General features: G+C 38.8%; 3 long non-coding RNA genes across 3 annotated transcripts; all 3 read right to left on the reverse strand.

The window, feature by feature from the left end:
- Positions 1-1204: 1204 nt before the first annotated feature.
- LOC148647677 (uncharacterized) lies at positions 1205-3042 on the reverse strand. Its single transcript, XR_015926790.1, has 5 exons — positions 2905-3042; positions 2666-2716; positions 2413-2559; positions 2187-2276; positions 1205-1706 (listed from the first exon to the last, which is right to left on the reverse strand). It is a non-coding gene; the product is annotated as an uncharacterized LOC148647677 (long non-coding RNA).
- A 10009-nt stretch (positions 3043-13051) lies between these two features.
- LOC148647678 (uncharacterized) lies at positions 13052-14670 on the reverse strand. Its single transcript, XR_015926690.1, has 5 exons — positions 14600-14670; positions 14260-14432; positions 13800-13864; positions 13437-13546; positions 13052-13226 (listed from the first exon to the last, which is right to left on the reverse strand). It is a non-coding gene; the product is annotated as an uncharacterized LOC148647678 (long non-coding RNA).
- Positions 14671-15246: 576 nt separating this feature from the next.
- On the reverse strand, positions 15247-16792 carry LOC148647679 (uncharacterized). The gene is made up of 3 exons (XR_015926701.1): positions 16667-16792; positions 16430-16534; positions 15247-16322 (listed from the first exon to the last, which is right to left on the reverse strand). It is a non-coding gene; the product is annotated as an uncharacterized LOC148647679 (long non-coding RNA).
- Positions 16793-20750: the final 3958 nt, after the last annotated feature.

The following is a 20750-nucleotide window of genomic DNA, read 5'->3' on the forward strand; positions in this document are numbered from 1 at the left end:
ATTTCTCACAAAAGGCCCTGCGCTCACACTTACTAACACCCGTCGCCGCATTCTGAAAGTGTCTTGCCAAACACTGAGAGCTACGACAAAAGACCTTACAGGCCGGGCAATTCTGAATTTCTGCATCAATTTCGCAACACTAGGGATCTAAACAGGTTTTACAAGTTTTAACACTTACAAGCGTGTGCGTTCTTGTGGCTATACGCCGCATGGCAGTTAGTGCAAAAACACGCCACCCCCACAAAAGCTTTAATATTTAAAACCCCGTAAAAATGCTCTTCATGCAGTAGAACAAAAAGTAATTTAGAATTTGGTGGTGTGGGCCCCGTTGTAAAATATTTCCAATCACCCTGGTCGTGGTACAAAATTTTAATGACCACCTTTAAATGTTTTTCAAAAGCGGTAATGTCTGAGAAACTAATTTTCCGATTCTCTGGAAAACCTAACTCTTTGTGCATTCGTTTAGTGCCCTGTAACATTTCCCCATCGGTACAACCTTCATTTAGCAATCTGTACACATTCCCGGCGAAACACAGATTACCCCCCGCGTAATGTAAGTCGATAAGGTGTGCTTTTCTCCGCTCAATTACCCTGCTGTACAGAACGGATTTAAATATTTGGCCGGCACCCCCCTGCATATTCCTAACTATCGTCACCACTAATCGGAGGCTGTCATCGGTGAGAACTTCTGTGTGGCTCTGTAAGAGGTCTGAGATGTGGCTTAAAAAAATCGGCAGCATTTAATTCTCCGGGGTATCTCCTGCGTGAGAACAAGGGTTTGTTAAAACCACCCGCAGTCAAACGCAGATGAACAAAATCATTCGCCCCGATGTTTGGAGAAAGTTCATCCAATATTCTCTGGACTGCACCATGTACAGCGTCTATAGCCTGTACATACGAGGCTATTCTGTCAAGATTAACAAAACGAAATTCTTCATAGTGCTCTGTTGCTCTAAAATTATTATAAGACCGGTTATAACTACGTATACGCTCTAATGGGCCTCTATTTGCGCCGACACCGTCACCAACCTGATTCACAACATTCATCACAACCGTTTCTTGGTTTTCAAAGTTACCGCCATCCTGTTCTGCCACAGCAGCAGGGCAAGTTATTTTCCACCAATGCATTCTCATTGTTTGGTTTGGGCTGCTCTTGTGAAATCTGAGGCCTCTCTCTGAATCTTTTACGTCTCAACAAACATGCTTTTGCCAGTTTAATTCTTTTATTAATGTACAAACGCTTGATGTTGGCAAGCGGTCGGTCTTTTAAACACTTTTTAGACCGCATGCTTACTCATTTATCACCGGAGATCTGCACCAATGAAGCATGAAATATCAGCATCATGTTCTGAAATCCTGAGCTTAGAGCAGCATCCTCTGTAGAAATTATATCTAAGAGGTTAGCGGTAAAAACCTGGATCGGTTTTGGAAACAAGGCCTGTACACCGGCTAAAGCCTCTCTTAAACACTCTAAGCTCGTTTTTTAGACACCTCATTAGTGATCGCCATTGATAGTGACTGTGTAATACAGCACACTGAATCTAGCACATCACCCAACACCAAGTCTTTAGGCGCTTTCTGATTTCTCTCCGAAGGCTTGACACGTCGGGCTTTGGTCAGCGTCTTAATGGCCGTCTTCGACGCTGTCACCACCTTAGGGCCCGACGTTTCCACCACACTTATTTCACCGCTCGTCGATACAGCGACTGTGTGAATAAAAACAAAATACTTTTTAATACCACGCCAGTGTACCATATCCCAAAATCAGAAAACTACACTATGATAAAAATAAAAGACTTTTCAACACACCAATCAATGCAATCTAAATGGTAAAAATCAGAAAACGATGATAACTAGGATAAAAAAGCCACACATGTGGCGCATCCTTACTCAAAGGGCTGCGGGTGAATGGAACAAGTTACCCGGACATGTTGTTACACCGGTTTCCTTTAAGACTGTGGTGGCGCTACTGGGTCAAGTGATATGGTTAACAGCATATAGACCCATGGCACAGACCAGTCGCTTTTAACTTTAAAGGCTAAGCAGTTTTAAAATAAGGCTTTTTAATAACCCCAAGCAGAAAACTACGTGAACTAGGATCTTTCAACGAATTAACATTCTAACAAAAGAAGTAACGGTTGCAAGTGGCTCATAACACATCTTGACCATGCTTAAATTATATTAACCTTTGGTTGTTGATTTGAGACGTTTTGAGTTCGTTGACCCTGTTAACGTCTTAGCGTTGCGTCACAGTTTATTTTTTGAAGGTTCGGGTTCTGCACGGAGAGGGAAAATATGATTAGTGAAAGAACTCAACACCGCAAATTACCAAAAAATAGGAAAACGGTGGGAATTTTTATTATAGACACGTTTAAATGTGCATGCTAAAAGAATGTTTTATATAATACCGACCTCTTCTCCCAGGCGATCTGATAATATGCTCTGCACCCTCTGGTATAACGTGAACATCTGCATGTGTCTCCACAAGGTTTTGCGGGGGTATTGTAAAGCACAAACGAGGTTTTTTAAACGTGAATTGATTTGTCCTTTCGCCCGCGTCTGTGAAATAGACACATACGTGTATTGATGTGGAGAAAGTACCCGTGTGTCTTTAAGACTCACATGGTCATAAAGCGTTATTCAAAACATTGTCATAATTACTCACCAGCGTTGGGTTGCGCCGTAACTGGTCTTTTTACAGCTGTTGTTTTCGGGGCTAATGGAAATGAATGGATACACACAGTCACAGCCACATTACTCCCTGGTAATTCCATTATAATAATACAATATTGCCTAGTATACAAATATTATACAACGTTTTGCAACTATAGGTAACAACACGTCAACATGAGACATGCACCATGACGTTGTAATTTTATCTCACAATAAACCAGATATACATACCGCTGTAATTTGTGGAGTCCTCGTCTTCGTCTATCAAATCGAACAGTGTTAAGTCTGTAAATAGACTATCTTCAGACTGTTGTAATTGATCGGCGTGATCCATTCTGACGAGTTAGTCAATAACGCAAGACTGTAAGAATTGGAATCCAGCCAAAACTTCGCCTGTTACACCGTTGGTACTTATACCCAAACTGATAAACATTCTCTTCTAAGAAACACACATGGCCCCCCATAAAACCATTAATCTTAGGTATCATTGGGGCGTGCACGTACTGGGCTGTAGAAATTATTGTAAGAAACATTTTTAAAAAACGTTTTAGACTGTTATAATGTTATAACTGTTAAAATCTATATTAGTTTAAGACATACAACGGTGTCTAAATTTCATAGCTGTTAAAATGTGGTGAAAATGTGCCCCGGTGTCTGTGTTTGATTCACCAACAGACCACTAAGAATATTATTAAGAAAAATGTTTTTATTAACGGTATCGCTATAAGAAAATGTATCTATTCTTTATAGCGATGTGTTCACAAATCAAGCTTGATGTTTTGAGGTTTTATTTTTTTTGCAATGCGAAATTAAGAACATTTTTGTGTGAAATACATGTGGTGATTATAAATTAGAAAACTTTACATTAATATAAAATTATATATACAAAACAGCATTTAAAACAAATGAAAAACTATAACTCCTATATCCGGACGTTTATTGTCACTGTTAATTGTACCCGCTTACAATTTAAAAATGTTATGAACTTTCGCTCTGAGGTCAATTTTACCACCCCCCCCCCCCCCCCCCTCGCTACCCAGTGGGCAAAAGACCTATAATATACGTCTATTAAACGCATACCTTAGACGTCTAAATGTGGTCTGCAATTCGTCTAGAATGAAATTCTAATATACGTCTAAAGTTATACGTCAATTATACGTCTATGTTTAGACGTTCATTATACATACAGATGCAGCCATTCAAAATGGGTGAGGTATTTCGCGGCATACCCCGGTGGGCGTGTCGCGGTGTCACGCGGTATCACGTGGTGTCACGTATCATTTGACGCTCTGCCGGAAACTATCCGGCGTCGCCTTGTAAAACCGCCAGGGGGAGCTTAACCTCTCATTTACAGCATTTGAGCCTTTAATTTTGAACTGTGTATTACAGCATGTTAATCATCAGTCATTAAAATGTTGGTATATTTTATGAAAGCAAGATTGCTCAGTTGGACAAAAGTACACAACCTACCTTTATCAGAAATATTTATGCATCAAAGCCTTTACTGAAGATATTACTAATAGTATTAATAATGGATGACTTTGGACAAGCTGTATACTTGGAAAAATACACACCGGTATTCCATTTCTCCCTAAACATTGTAAGCTTCGAAGTCTTTAACTAACGTGATACCGGAGTCAACAAGCATACTTTTCGAATTTGATTAAAAGGGAATATAATATGGAATCGCGTATCTAAAGAATTTAATAACGGTATGATTATATCCGTGTACTGCGACAGGGCTGTGTAGGGCTGTTTCGCCTGCCTGTTCATGCGAGCTGTCTTGTAGCCTACTGGTCTAGGTGCGTGACTACTAACTGGCAGGTTGTGTGTTTGAATCCAGCTGGTGCTGGACTTTTCATTTTTATTTATTTATTTTTTAATCGCGTAACATAAACATATTACCGTATGCAAACTGTACTGTATACAGTATGTATATGTATATGTAATCGGTCTTGAGATATTTTTAACTTGATTTACAGTATTTGAGAGGTATGTCTTAACACCGATACTACAGTGCTTAAGTACTGCTCACGTATATGTTTCTAGGTTTATATTATGCATTTCATACGGTCAAATTACTTTTGAGCAACTAATAAGAAGCGCGAAACGGTATGCGTTTTAGTTTCGTTTTGTGCTGGGACCCGTGGATTGATTAGAGATATCAAGTACATACAAGTCATTTTTTAAATGTTGTAGTTCGTCTTGAAAAAATGTTACGAGTACATCATCTATCAACAATTACACAGGTTCTGTTTCCATATTGCGGATTTTGGTTACTTAATATTATTTTCTAGATTTCACGTTGTGAATATATGATTTGGGCAAACAGAGCCACAAAGAAGTACATTATTGGTTGTTGTTTTTTTTTTGCAGTTTTATCTAGAACAAGCGATGCTTAAACCTTTGTCTGATTCTTGTGAAACTATCCACACGACAGTTACAGTACCTAGGAGTTGACTTCAGTGATGTCACTGATGGGATGTTTCTAAAAATCCATCCTCTGTAAAACGTCTTCTCTAGTTGTCCTGCATATGTATTCGCTAATGAAGCTGTGTGTTCTGAGCCTGGATCTCTACATTTCTGTATGAACCAGCTTAGAGGGCTAAAGACAGCTTGTGTTTAAATTGAGTGTAAGGCAATTTATGCTTCTAAAGTCATGGTCAGCATTTATTTTTGTACTGTGCTGTAAACTTGTTCTGTGCCAAGTCACATTATTTTATAGCGTTTTTATAGCGTTATCAAATCCGGTGGCGCTGTGTGTTAATTTCCTGACTCCCATGTCACATGGTCTGTGATTGAAACCTGTAAAACCGGTTTAATTTGTCACAGCCAGCACTCTTCAGGTGTGAGGGTCTTCTGCTCAGAATGAAACGCTAAAATGTTTGTGTATATTCTAATGGTAGTGGGGGCAGGGTGTGTGGGAACAGGTTTGGTTGAAATTGCATTGGAGATCTATGTTCTTCACACCTGAAACATTTTCTCTGAAAGCATTTTCTTCGCAGTTTAACTGATCTTGTTACAGCATGTTATAGTTTACTATTATTAACCATATTAATTTTAAGTGCTTAATGTAAAATCTTGTAAAAATATATTTTCATTGTTCAAATATACATTAAGTCTGACTATCATATAATAAGTTAAATACAAAACTAAAGAAAAAATAGGGTTAAATATAATTCAAAATATTTTGCTAACAATGTTAACTGTTTATGAATAATAAAATGTATTAACTAAGGAGTAGGATGGCACAGTTGTTAGTATGTTTTTTGTTTTGTTTCTTTTTCATAAATACAACAGTAGTACCTGATGTCTCAGTGGCTTTCAAAATTAAATTATGCATGCAAACCTGTGAACTAGAAAGATAACTAAGATATCCATCCATTATATTCCATAATATCCATGAAATATATGGCGCTGAAATATGTGTGACGCAGTGGTGGCCTGACACGGTGAGGTGCCCTGGCAGCTGTATGATGCAGTGGTGGCCTGGCACGGTGAGGTGCGCTTGCAGCTATGTGACGCAGTGGTGGCCTGGCACGGTGAGGTGCGCTGGCAGCTGTGTGATGCAGTGGTGGTCGGGTATGTAGAGGTGCACTGGCAGCTGTGTGTTGTGGCGCAGTGGTGGCCTGGCACGGTGAAGTGCGCTGGCAGCTGTGTGGTGTGACGCAGTGGTGGCCTGGTACGGTGAGGTGCGCTGGCAGCTGTGTGGTGTGACGCTGTGGTGGCCTGGCACGGTGAGGTGCGCTGGCAGCTGTGTGATGCAGTGGTGGCCGGGCACGGTGAGTTGTGCTGGCAGCTGTGTGGTTTGACGCAGCTGGTGGCATGGCACGGTGAGGTGCGCTGGCATCTGTGTGATGCAGTGGTGGCCTGGCACGGTGAGGTGCGCTGGCAGCTGTGTGATGCAGTGGTGGTCGGGTATGTAGAGGTGCACTGGCAGCTGTGTGGTGTGACGCTGTGGTGGCCTGGCACGGTGAGGTGCGCTGGCAGCTGTGTGATGCAGTGGTGGCCTGGCACGTGAGGTGCGCTGGCAGCTGGGTGGTGTGACGCAGTGGTGGAAATGTTCACCATGTTTCACCATGCTGAAAATGTTTGTACCAGACTTTTTTGAGGCCTGTTTAATTGTGTCTGAAGTCTGATGTTGTAAATTTTATTGTTAAAAAGATCCATGAAAATGTCACTACTAAAGTTAGCTGGTACTGTTGGTATTGTAAGTGGCAAGTAGAGCTCATATTTTAGATTTTGTGTAGTTGCTAGCGTTGAACTGTGTGTTGGATGCACATGAATATATTCATTATATGCCAGCGCACCTCACCGTGCCAGGCCACCACTGCATCATACAGCTGCCAGGGCACCTCACTGTGTCAGGCCACCACTGCGTAACACCACATAGCTGCCAGCGCACCTCACGGTGCCAGGCCACCACTGCATCACCCATCTGCCAGCGCACCTCACCGTGCCCGGCCACCACTGCATCACACAGCTGCCAGCGCACTTCACCGTGCCAGGCCACAACTGCGCCACACCACACAGCTGTCAGCGCACTTCACCGTGCCAGGCCACCACTGCATCACACAGCTGCCAGCGCACCTCACCGTGCCAGGCCACCACTGCGTCACAACACACAGCTGCCAGTGCACCTCTACATACCCGACCACCACTGCATCACACAGCTGCCAGCGCACCTCACCGTGCCAGGCCACCACTGCGTCACACCACACAGCTGCCAGCGCACCTCACCGTGCCAGGCCACCACTGTCACGCCCGACATCCCTCCCTAGAGGGCGCTCCACTGCTCTCATTATTGTTCGTGTGATTTAGCTCTCCAGGTGTACCCTTTTAGCGTTATTATTTAAAGACCAGCTCCTCCAGTCCTCGGGGCTCATCATTAGGGTAAGATGTCGCGAGGCCCGCCTAGCACCAGGAAACCCTACGTCCGTCTCCTGAGGGCATAGGCCTCATCCCCGACACCTCCCGTTTCCTGAGCCCGGGGTCTGGAGGATCTCGCGCCGTCACCCTTGGACCTCCATGTCTCGTCTGTCCGTGTGCTCCCCCCTCCCGGGGATTTTAACTTTGTCGCGTCCCAGGATGGATTTCTAGTTGATGGACTCTTGGACTGTGCTTTGACCTCCCCTTGGACCCGTTTGGATTTGGATGCCGTTTTGTCTTCCCCTGTACACTGTCTCACGGACTGTCACTATTATTTTGTGCACTATTAAACCCCTGTGTGTTCCTTTTTACCACGCCTCCTGTTTTCTCCAGCTCTTACCGCATCGCATAGGGTCTTCTATAAGATCTGACACGGATTCCAGTCCGTGTCCGTTACAGAATGATGAGCCTATGCTAGACCCCGCGAGCGGTAATCTGGAACACCCGGACCCTCATCTGGACCTGTTTCTCTTCAAGATGCCCTTCCTGTTTTCCTGTCAAGATCCATTCCTGTTTCGCTGGACAAGGTATTTTTTGTGGATTTTTTTTCTAAAGGAATTCTTGGATTTTTTTTTTCCTGGACCGTTTTGTTTCTCCGTTTTTTTTTTCTTCTTTCCCCGTTGGAACTATTTTGAGAGTGGACAGCCCTACCGTTTTGTATATAGTATTCTCCGGTTTTATCTCTTGTGTATATAGATTCTGAATTTCCTTCTCTGCTTGTATATAGTCTGTGCTTGTGATATTCTTGTTGATAGTATTGCCCTTATTTTTAATTGTGTAGGGCGTCAGGAGCCGCCCTTGAAGGGGGTTACAACCACTGCATCATACAGCTGCCAGGGCACCTCACCGTGTCAGGCCACCACTGCGTAACACCACATAGCTGCCAGCGCACCTCACCTTGCCAGGCCATCACTGAGTCAGAGATTAAATAAAACCTCACTCGCACCAAACAAATTTATATTTCTAAATATCACAACATGATCGAATTTAAGTCATTTTAATAACAATGAATAGTCACCTAGGCGTTACAATATAAACATTTATATTGATTTAAATAACGTTTTGATTTAAATCGCAAATGCGGGTTTAAATATATGTGTTTTTTGATTCACAATCAGACAAATGCAACATAAATTGATATCTTTGTCTTCTAAGTATCTTAATAAACTTTCAGCATAGCTTTCTCCCCGTTTAGATTTATTTTGGGATCAAACGTGGAAAGATTAGATTGTAATCGTTTTTATTTTTTAAATACATTTTAGAAAAGTGTAATCTATACTAAAAAGCTGTACACCACCTGCTATAAAGATACATATTGTAATACTTTCGGGTTCGGATAGGACAGACACAAGAACTCAGACTTGCGGAGTTAAAGCAAGTTAAAGCCTTGATTTTATATATCACCTTTAAAAGTGGCATCTCAAAGCAAAGTAAATACCCAACACTGATTGTACCCATCTGTCATGCTAATAAAGCAGCTTGAATTGAATTGAGAGAGGGGGGGGGGGGGGTATATTTGCTTTGTGTATAAAGTACATTGTGAATGTTTTCACAGCCTTCACTTTGTCGTTTTTATGCCATTTTTTTACCACGCACGAATATTCCTATGTCCGTATCTTCGCAAGGGAATCAGTGCGAATTTTAATACTAATTAAATGACCGCGGGCACTTTCCACCCCCTCTACATTCTCAGAGTAGAACAGATTAACCTACTAATGAAAGACGGTCCACCCCCCACGGACAGGAAAAGTGCCCACAGGCACTTAAACTTAATATGGTCAGTAACAGTAAACGGTAACATGGTCAGAAGGAGCATGTACAAACGTTTCCGAAATAACCACATGTAAGACTCTGATGCTTAAAATGTTTAGGGAGAAAGTGGAATACTGGTGTGTATTTTTTCTTTAAACTACCAATACCAGCCATATACAGTCTGTAACGTAGGGATTTCTATAGGTCTTTATTTAGTGGTTACATTAGTGACAAAGGCTAAACTTTTAGCTTCAGTAACGTGTACATATCTCCCCTTTTTATAAAATGACATGGTTGAAAACTGTTCCAGAGCCACTGTTGTTTCATCAGTGAAAAGTGCATCATGAAATACCTCTCCCTGTTCAATCCACTGGAAAAAAGAAAAGGAGCATAAAGCTTCTGATGGTCATAAACGATATTCATTTAGGAGCAGCATCAGAGGTATGTTTTTAACTGCACAGCATTGGAGAGAATACCATAGTGTGTTTTTTTTTTTTACTCCCTGGCGGAAACTGGCTTCCAGAAGAATCAGTATGGCTCAGAGATTAAATAAAACTTCACTCGCACCAAACAAATGTATATTTCTAAATATCACAACATGATCGAATTTAAGTCATTTTAATAACAATGAATAGTCACCTATGCGTTACAATATAAACATTTATATTGATTTAAATCACGTTTAAATCACCTTTATTTAAAACCCATAAATAAAGCTGATACTGTTTAGACTTTTAATTATTTAAAACTGTATTAAAGCAGCACGATACACAATGCAACGTAAATCGCTATTTTTGTCTTCTGTGTAATAATGTTCACCTCTCTGTCCAGCAAATTTACAATAGTAATAATAATGGACTTTATTGTATATGGTGCCTTTAAAGGTGGCTCCTCAAAGCGCTTTACAGGTTAAAAACAATACTGTTAGGCTGGGAAAACGATTTTTTTTTAAGAAATACAAAATGAGATATAATGATATGTTCCGGCTTAGACATTAACGAAGAGCATAACGCGTGTACTGTATACACTGCAAGTACAACCCCCCTCTCTGCAGGAGTGCTGGCTGTGACGAATTGAACCAGTTTCACGGGTATTTTCAAAGTAGGAGGCGAGATTTCCAGCGAAAGACACCTCCCCCCCCTCAAAAACCCAGTAAGTACAGTACTTACTAGTTAAAGGCTAGGCTCCTCAATGAAATCGCTTTAACATGCTAATGCGTTGGTGTAACAGTCCGGGCGTGGCAAGCTTCTAATTTCAACCCGACTACGGCGAAAGGAACCCTTCTTTCATTAGAAGACAATGAACATATTTTAGCCCTGAATGAATTAATAGCAAACATGGTTTACATAACAGACATTTTTCCAAGAAAGTTTAGCCTTTGTCACTAATGAAACCACTAAATAAAGACATAAAAATCTTAAGATTTTTTAAATACATGACTTTGCTAAAATTTATTTGAAAATAAAAACAATTACAACTGCCAGGGGAGAGAGAGAACAGGGGAGGGATGTTGGTTTTGCATAAGGGGCGGGGCTATGGAAATTAGGTCATGTGTAGTTACATGTTCTGGCTGTTTGTGAATTATCGTTGTTGAGTATGGAGTGTTGAGGTATTGATTTTGTGTAATGCTTTATGTTGAAAATTGAGGTGGATTTTGTTTATGATAAACAGGATAAACTGGGATGGGAGGAAGGTTTGGTTTTGCATAAGGGGCGGGATTATGATAATAGGAGGACTTTGCGAGAGTAAAATGGTTTGATATATTTGATTTTGTATTGTGGTTGTTATCTATGTTTTTGGTTGGTATTATGTTTATGTGGTTGTTTTTGTTGGTTGGTTGTTATTATGGTTATTAATAATACGATCTATAGTTGAAATCTGAGCCTAAATAAAAAGAAAAAGCAAGTGATTAGGTTTATGAGCAATCTAATTACTTATTCGTTTAAAACGCGATATAAAATAAAGTTTATTATTAATTTGCTGGACAGAGCGGTGAACATTATTATGCATAAGACAAAGATAACGATCCTGATCAGTTTAGAAATCTGTGTACGCTGTAAGGTTTTTACTTCTTAAACTTTTAAAATACACGTTTTGAATAGAAAGAAATCCTCTTCCTGGTACAGTATGTATAGCAAACCAGCACGTCTTTTTTCTCCAATCAGAGGGGTGTCAGATGGTGTCAGCCAATCACCATTCTGAAGCCCTACCATAATCTCTGGTATGGGGAGACCCCAGAATTCTGTCCCATAGTTTAGACAGATGATAGATACTTTTATTGATCCCGTGAGGGAAATAAAGTAAATCATTTTCATTTTAGGAAATTATTAAACGCTCGGTTAAAAGCAAAGGAGATTGTCTGTTATAGTGGACATAAAAACAAGAGTTCGCTGGCATTATATCCTAGAAGACACAGACCAGGAGAATGCCCGCAGCGTAAAAGAAAATGCCTGATGAACTAGGGATTGGACAGTTTCCAAGTGCTTGTACAATCGATGGAAATGTTCAAATAAATGTGCAAAAGAAATAAACGAAATAATCATTTATTTCTTTATCATATTGGCTAGCTAATGTCCTCTCTTTGCTAGTTAGTGGCTGTGTTTCTGCATTGGGTAGCAACGGGTGACTGTTCTCAGGCGGAAGATGTAAACAGCTTAATGTTCGTGTTAAATAATTTTTTTTAATTAAAATTCATTCTATACAGCAATCGCATATTTGGGTACCGTTTCATAAAACTTTCATGCTTAAAATGTTTAGGGAGAAATGGAAGACTGTTGTGTATTTTTTCTTTAAACTACCAAGACCAGCCATACACAGTACAGTTTACATACATACAGTAATGTTTATGTTCCTAAATTAATATCGTTTATGACCTTCAGATGCGTTATGCTCCTCTTCTTTTTATGCTCAGCTACTAAAATTTCCCTTTAGTGGTAAAATCCATATAAATATTCAAAACTAAGCGGATTAAAATGTGCACAGTAAAGACATTAAATGATTAAATCTTTGCACTACCAACCAAGGCACCACGAGTGCCCCTGTCGGTCATTTTGGCCAGCCAATCACTTGCCCTGCGGTGCCCTACGGTGCCCCGCGGGTTGGTTACTGTACCGCGGGCTTTTACCGCTCATTTTGAATGGCTGCATCTGTAAATGGTTGGAGTTCTATTATACGGATAAATTTAGAGGACTATTATACGTACATGGTTAGAGGTCTATTATACGTACATGGTTAGAGGTCTATTATACGGATAACTTTAGAGGTCTATTATACGTATATGGTTAGAGGTCTATTATACAGATAACATTAGAGGTCTATTATACGTATATGGGTAGAGGTCTATTATACATCAAAGATAGGTTTTATAGGTGTAGAAACAAGTAAACCAAGCCAATGATTTGGTTTGGAAATTTATTCTGAAAATACACATTCACACCTGAAAAATTAAATTATACATTGTATGCAATCAATCAACAATCAACATATGGACAATAATCATAAAAAAACACAACTAGTCTTAAACTTCAGCTACAAATTCTGGTAACATCAATATACAGTATAGTAATGACAAACACAAACTAATTACATTAACACACTATCTAACTCAAAACCACATTTTGATTCAAATATAAATTTTAAAATGTACAACTTATATATTTCCAAAAAAAAACAAATATTACAATGGAAGTTAAGACGATTTTTGTCCACCATTTGCAAACCCTGTCTAATTGTCCTAACAGGACCAGAAACCTATTATTTTCAGTGTCCAGATCTCCTGGCCCCCTGCCTTGCATATGCATTCTTCAAGTAACGCATTGCGTGCTCCTTTATATCTTTTTCTTTCGATGTAGGGTGGGACTTCAGCACCGCAGCTAGGAGAAAATTATATAATATTACTACTCAAATAAATGATGGTTAATATCTTCTTGAGTATAATCTCAAAAATGAACCATTAAGGTTTACTAAGCTCAAAGCTGAAATAAACAGATAAAATGTGGCTTGCATCACAGCAATTGAGCAATAAAGTCTGTCCTAATTAAAGAGTACCCAAAGTTTGAAAGTACAACATAGAATAGGAGTACCTTTAATTACTCTATAAAGATTTGTGTCTCCCAGGCCCCTCTTTTGTTTTTTATATTTTCGGTTTGTGCCAGCGAAGTTGAATTCTGTCATCAGTTCATTTGTCATAAGTCTGAAAACCAAATTTTCACTGAGTTTAGACATTTTTTCAAGTTGAGTTTCCACTCAACATTTATTTACTCAAATATTTAGGATCAAATGTAGTACTGTAATCCTTATATTTTAAAAGACAATTTTGCAGTTTTACACCTTGCACATTCAGTGGTCAACACATAGGTATCTATAAGCTCAATTCCGTGGATATGTTAATTTGATCGAAGTAAAAATGTAATGTAAAAACATTTTAAAAAATCAATAAGCAATACCTTGACAAGACTGTGAAAACACTCTCTCTGACATCACTGCCGCCTACTCTCTGAAGTTGGTTTATCTGGAAATAATATTATATTAGAAATAATATTAGAAGCTATTTTTACTACTAGATCTTCATTAATCAACTAATCAGACATACCCATTTACACATTCATGGAACAAACACATTTTCACGTATTAACTGCACTTTTTTGCAGTATTTTCTCAGTCTAAAAATACAAAGTGACCATTTTTCAAAGTAAAAAAAAATTGTAGTAACTTTTTAGAACATGAAAACACTTTATTTTGCCATTAAAGGATAAGCAAGATTATACATTATAAACTAAAAATATGAACTTATGCCAGAGATGGATCATATTAATCAAATGTAGGCTATAAAATTATGACCCATCTGAAACCTAGAATATTGGTAGTGAATATTTTCTACACCACAGTGAGAATATAATATCATACCAGCAGGTTTTGATTGTCCATGCTGTCAAGTGCTTGCTCGTATGCACAGAACTCTTCCATTGTGGTCAGCCTCCTGATGTGGAATTGGGAGTCCACCGGTTCCGTGGACTTACCCAAACGCCTCAATTCATCCCTCATCTCTATCAGGAGGCCCAATACCCGCTTCTGAAACTCTGAAATAATTTACATTTTATGTCAGCATTTAAAAGGAATTGGGTTAGGATTTTCTTACACCGTTGTCACATTAGCATTACTGTAGTGTTGCTAATGTGCTACATGCAATTAATAATCTTAAAAATAAAAAATTCCCACATCTGTAGTTCATTTTAACTGTACTTACTTCCTTCTGAAAGAGGATATCTCTCTCTCTTCTCTTCTGGTCTGGACATGGTCTTCTGCCTGGGAGACTCTGAAAAGAAATCAGTTATGGAAAACATTTACTTTATCACAGTGGTTCTCAAACTGTGGTACGCGTACCGGCAGTGGTACATGGAGTGCCGCCAAGTGGTACGCCAAATGATCCTGGAACTGTGTCGTGTGTGCTGAAAAATCGGGACGGGTTTTCATATTTTGTATTTTAATACGTGTCGAATACGCAGCCTACGTACTACGATACAGTGCGCGCTAATAGTTCAGTGGACACAAGAGATACTCTGTAATTCTATACCACTCTATAGGAATGCGTGCTACGGATGCAAATGACCAATTGTATTTAAAAAAAGCTACTGTATCTCCAGCAAATAGGGAGAAAGGAGAATGTCCGTGATTTTGGAACAATGCTAACGTTGTAAACACAGGAATGCATAGAAATACGTGCTACGAACGCAGCACACGAAAGCGTGATAACAGAAAAATATTTAAGAACTGTTCTAATTTGAGAAAAATACACAGAGTGTCTCTGTGTTTCGCTCCCATGCGCATGAAATAAAAACTTTAAATAAATACGGAAATAAAAACGGAAACGCGGAAAAATGCAAGCTTGCTGATTGCTAAAGCAGGTAAGATACACTATTTTTGAAGAACCTTATTTACCGTTGGCAAAAGAGCTGACACGTATTATGTGTGGAGAAAAAGCTGCTAAACAGCTCGACCTGCTGCCCCCCTCCCCCTGAAAGACACAGTCATTCATAGAATTATTGAAATGAAGGATTATATCAAAAGTACACTGATAGAGCGCGTTAAGATGAGCAGATGTTTTTCACTGCAATTAGATGAGTCTGTAGTCGATTTGGCCAATTTGCTCGTTTACGTTAGACACGAGTTTGAGGGCATGTCCCATGAAGACTTTCTGTTCTGTAAACCGCTACCAACAGGAACTACAGGAGAGCACGTATTTCAGCTTCTGAATGAATTTATCGAAGAGAATGGCCTCGACTGGATAAAATGCGTCGGAGTTTGTACAGACGGTGCTAGAGCAATGACAAGCCGACATAACGGTGTAGTTGCACGAATTAGATTGGTTGCTCCAGAAATTAATGTACGCATTACAACATCCACCGCGAGATCTTTGCCGTCAAGAAAATGCTTGACGATTTAATATCTGTTAGACTCCGTTGTGAATTGTATCAAGGCTCGAAAAATTAATTCACATCTGCTTTGCTCAACTAAACAGGTTCACCCCTCTCACTGAAATGGTGCTTTTTTATTAGTTGTTGTTAATGTTTTTTTTCTGTAAAACACTTTGAGAAGCCACCTTTAAAGGCGCTATATCAAATTAAGTTTATTATTATAATATTTATTATATGTATGTGTGAGTGTGTGCACGCGCGCTCATGTTGGTCATTGAGAATTTCTGGGGTTCCTATGAGAAGATGACTTGTAGGTGGTACTTGGATGCTTTGGTTGGATTAGGGGTGGTACTTGGTCCAAAAAGTTTGAGAACCACTGCTTTATCACATAACTTAATATTTCAATTTAGTCATTTAGTTTGTCATTGAACTTCATCTCAATTTCATAGAGTAATTAGATGTAGGCAAAAAATGTAGTAATACCTTCAGGAATGTTGAAGCCAGAACTCGGCACCGTTTTTTTCCTTGGGGAGGTTCTCACCTTTGATGGTTGGGCTTCAATAACATAAAAAATGGTGTAAACTTGTCTTTAAATATGATTGATGATGGTTATCTTCTAAGTACATTAAGAAAACATTTTAACTTTAATTCCAATAAACTACCTTTAAGCGTACTTGAACAGCTGAGTGAGCTCTGGGAGACACTCTTCCTAGGAGAGAATCTCAGTTTGGGGGGTGGCACTGGCAGCTTTGGTGGCTTCTTCTTTTCTTAACAGAAAAAATATGGCAGTAAAATATTTCATATCAAATTAAATTATTTAATCAACTTGATCTGTAACTTTTTACAATACATTTATTTCCTTTATTTTGTGAACTTTGAAGGGAGAGAAATTGACTTACTTGGAGTAGCAGCATCAGAATCAAAGTCTGTAATATAATAGAAAATTATCATATTTCAATATAATACTGAAAATTAGTTTAACATAGAATAAGCTAACCAAAATTTTTATCAATTTCCATTATCAACAAATCTAATAAGATTTTTAACATTTTCATACAGAACACCTTTCAAAATGACTTATTTTAAAGAGTTGTAAAAAAATCAATAACAAGGTACAAGCTAAATGAGGCATCAGTTGATATTAAGAACTGTTTAAAAATATAGCTATTGAGATTGAGATTGTTACTTTTACATACCATGTGTCTCATCCTCGTCTTCAGCATCCGTAACAGAGGTGGTTAAATCAAAGTGATCACACTCTGATTTCTTGTCTACAAATAATAATATTTACAGTACATAGGATCAAATATGAAAAGGGTATTGTTGCACTAATACATGTACATAGACAGTTACTGTAAATATTCAATCGGAATTTATAATAATTAACAGGAATTTGCTCTTATTTTCAAAGAAAGCTATACCTGATGTATGTTTAATTTTAATGAGCTTGAAGGTAACCCAAGTATCTTTATTAGGGTTGGCCTTCTCTTTGTATAGTTTTGTGGCCTGCTTTGGATCATTCGGCCACCACACATACTCTCTTCGGGCATCCACCCAGTTTGAGTTCAAGACTCCCTCAACCTCCCCCTCCTGATCTATCCAAACAGCGCGTGTCCACATCACCTGAAACAGACATACACATTTTAATTTTGAGTCTTAATTCAGATTGTGGTGCTGATTACTAAACTTGTGTTCGCTTATAATGATTATACTCAATAAAAACACATAATTCAATAATAAACATTCTGCTTTATTTATACATTTGTAGTTAGATGGTATTCACTACATACAATTCCTCACAAACTTTAAAATATAAACTTCACCATGAGAAAAGAGCAGACTGAAGCATCCTGTGTGAATCAAAGTTGCAACTTCTTCATGGAACAGGATTATGTTCTATGCCATGAAGACGAGGGAAAAGGACATAACCAGCACCATATGGGAGACACACTACTTTTCTGTGCAACTCTTTTACAGAGAGGAATTTCTCCCTTGCATGCACCTCCAGACTATTAACATATATAATATTAAGCAGTTTTGACTCACATGGTTCAGTGAAGAAGTTACAAGTCTGAGTCTGTCGTACAACATCACATAGAAGACTTCTGTCTGCTCTTTTCTCCTTCACAAATGCAAAGTCCTCATTATCCAACAGGAAACAACAGTCTTTTTGTCTTGATGAAATATACATCCGTGAACCAGGTGCTTCATAGTTGATCTGAACTCTTTCCTTCTCCTTCATTCTCTTTACTACTTGAGCTATAGGGTTATGACTGTTCCGCACTAGTTTCTTCAAGGACTGTAAAAAGTTTTCAAATGGGAATGCAGATACATAATTTAAGGAACAATTAAATTGTACCACATCCTGATGTAGATGTCTCAAACTGTACACATTATATACAACAAATGTTGGTCCATACAAATGCTGAGCATTGTCAACAAAGGTATCAAGCAGTTTTTGGGCATAGTTGAGATAGTTGAGGCATTTCTCTTTCTTTCATCCGAGTCCAACATAATGGAAAGAGCAACTGTTAGCATCAGAAAATGGGTGTATAGTTCCTTTGATACAACATTACGAAGCACAATGGGACCTGTATACAAAAGGAACTGGCGGAACTCCAGCCTTCCATCTGTCAAGCTCTGAGAGGGATCTTGGCTGTCTAGAAAATTCCCCAGGCATCTTTCCAAATTATCAGAAATTTCTTTCCTCTGCCTGACAGACAGTCGACATTTAGGTGGTCCTTGCTTTAAGAAAATAAGAATTCTTTTGCCAACACCAAGACAAGCTAGATGTGGTGTAGTCAAGGGAGAATTGGCTTATGCACCCAATTCCAGCAGCAGCTAAGGGAGAAAGTCTTTGTTGGTGTTCCTTGTACTCAAAGTTCTTGATTTGTTCATCTCTACGATCATTACATGCCTCATCCCCTGTGAAAACAACTCTTCCCTCCCAGCTCCCTTTAAGTTTGCATCTTTCGCAGCCAAAGTATGAATTGTGTCCTTTGCAGCATTTTAGATATGAGCGTGCAGGGGCATCACATATAAAAGCCTTCACTGTAACATTAAATACTCTATCTTCAAAGTGAATGCCATTATTGGTGAGTAACTTTAACTCCTCTAAAAAGTCACTCACATAATCATCAACTGATTCAGGCTTGGACCCTCCACAAAATAATGCTACAATGAAAGGCTGGAATTGGTGAAAAGAGCACAAAATAGGCCAAAATTGCACAGATGTAGATTTGAAGAGAGGAACTCCATCAACATTGATACACAGGTCTACAGAATGCATGCCTTCTTGGAATGTTTTAGAAGAAGATATGTTTTTCAGGATTCCTTTCTTTAATCCAAAGTAAATGTACTGACCGCCGCATTTATCACTGATTTGCACTTTATTAGGTGTTTGTAGGAGAGTCCTGCAATCCTTTGGAAGCTTGTGCCCCTGACGTCTCAATATCTCCAATAAATCATTGAAACACTGTCTTTTACAACCATGCTTTGCAGACCAAGCTACAAGTTCTGTAGATAGATTTGGCCTTGCTGGGTCAGTCTGTGCCTCATCTACAAGGTCAGTAGATTCAGGACTGGGTCAGTTACATCAGATTCATCAGAGTCAGAAATTTCAACCTCATTCAAGATTTCTTCTTCAGAAGTAATAACTTCTTCAGTGTACCCATAGTCATTTGAATCCTGGTATGTAATGTCATCACTGACACAAGCACCCATATCACCAGATGACTGTTCCACATTCTCGTCCTTGGTGTCATCTATGTGAAAACTGCCATCTTGATCATCACTGCTGGATTCTGCATCGGGATAAATAGTGCTTTGACATAAAGTCTGATTTGGTGTGCCCCCTGCGTACTGATGTGCACCTACAGATAATTGTAACACATGCAAATAAACAGTAAATAAACAGTGACTGTTGTATGTAAGGTACTATAAGGACGATGGAATATAAAAGGAAATGGTATCAACTTTTCTTAAGAAAATAAAAATAGAAATATTGTCATTCAAAGAAATCAACATATAATTACATTTTTTTTTCAGGCAGGTGGCAAGACCCCCTCGCGAAACTCCTGTATGCAAAGCTGTGTAAATAAATTACATACAGCACTGTTGCACGTTTTAGACCATACCGTACGCTCGGTAATTTCCCCCAATTCCTGTCATCAGTTTTATTTTTGGGATTTTAACAGAGATTTTCTACTGTTTACATTTATATAATCTAATTTGATTAAGAGAACAAAATGACTGCGATAAAAATGTTGTTAACTTTAAAAGGGTGAGTAAGAAAGGTCACACTACGCAGGTATTTCCCGTATATCATTGCCTAGTTAAATTTAGAACATTATTTCAGAAATCACACAGAAAGGAGTATAACACCGCGATTATTTTTTTCCCATAAAAACATATCGTCATTCCTTAAAGTTGTCTTGCTGAGGCAATTCTAATTTCTAAGAATATCCATATATTTTTTGGAGAATCAGAGAAAATTATCATCACATACTTTACAAATCCATGGGGTACTATAACATTAAGGGTTGTTTAGCATTGACGTTGTTAATGGTACATGTTACATACTTATTTTCAATGACCTGTTGAACATGTGCTGTTTTTTCTGATTCTCAAATTAGAGAAACGGCAAAACGATTTTGTGTAATCTTCCCCTTCACACTATTTTTATGTGCCTTTTTTGCTTATTAACATACTATTTTAATCAAAATGATATTAAGTAAGATCTGTATGTATTCAGATAGTATTATTATTATTATTTATACTTACTCGTCAAAAGAGGATTGCTGAGATATTCACGGACTCCTTCTACGATTGAAAAACGTGGCCAAAATGGCGACCAACGAATACTAGCAATGCATTGTGGTATATAACCGGAAATAAACCGGATCGTGTGTGCCGCAACTAGGAGTATACGGCACTCTGCACAGTGTACGAAGTAAATTATTTTCGCAGTAATTAATTTACACG

Source organism: Lepisosteus platostomus, chromosome 15 (assembly GCF_059453375.1).
Source record: "Lepisosteus platostomus isolate fLepPlt1 chromosome 15, fLepPlt1.hap1, whole genome shotgun sequence".
Taxonomy (NCBI): domain Eukaryota; kingdom Metazoa; phylum Chordata; class Actinopteri; order Semionotiformes; family Lepisosteidae; genus Lepisosteus; species Lepisosteus platostomus.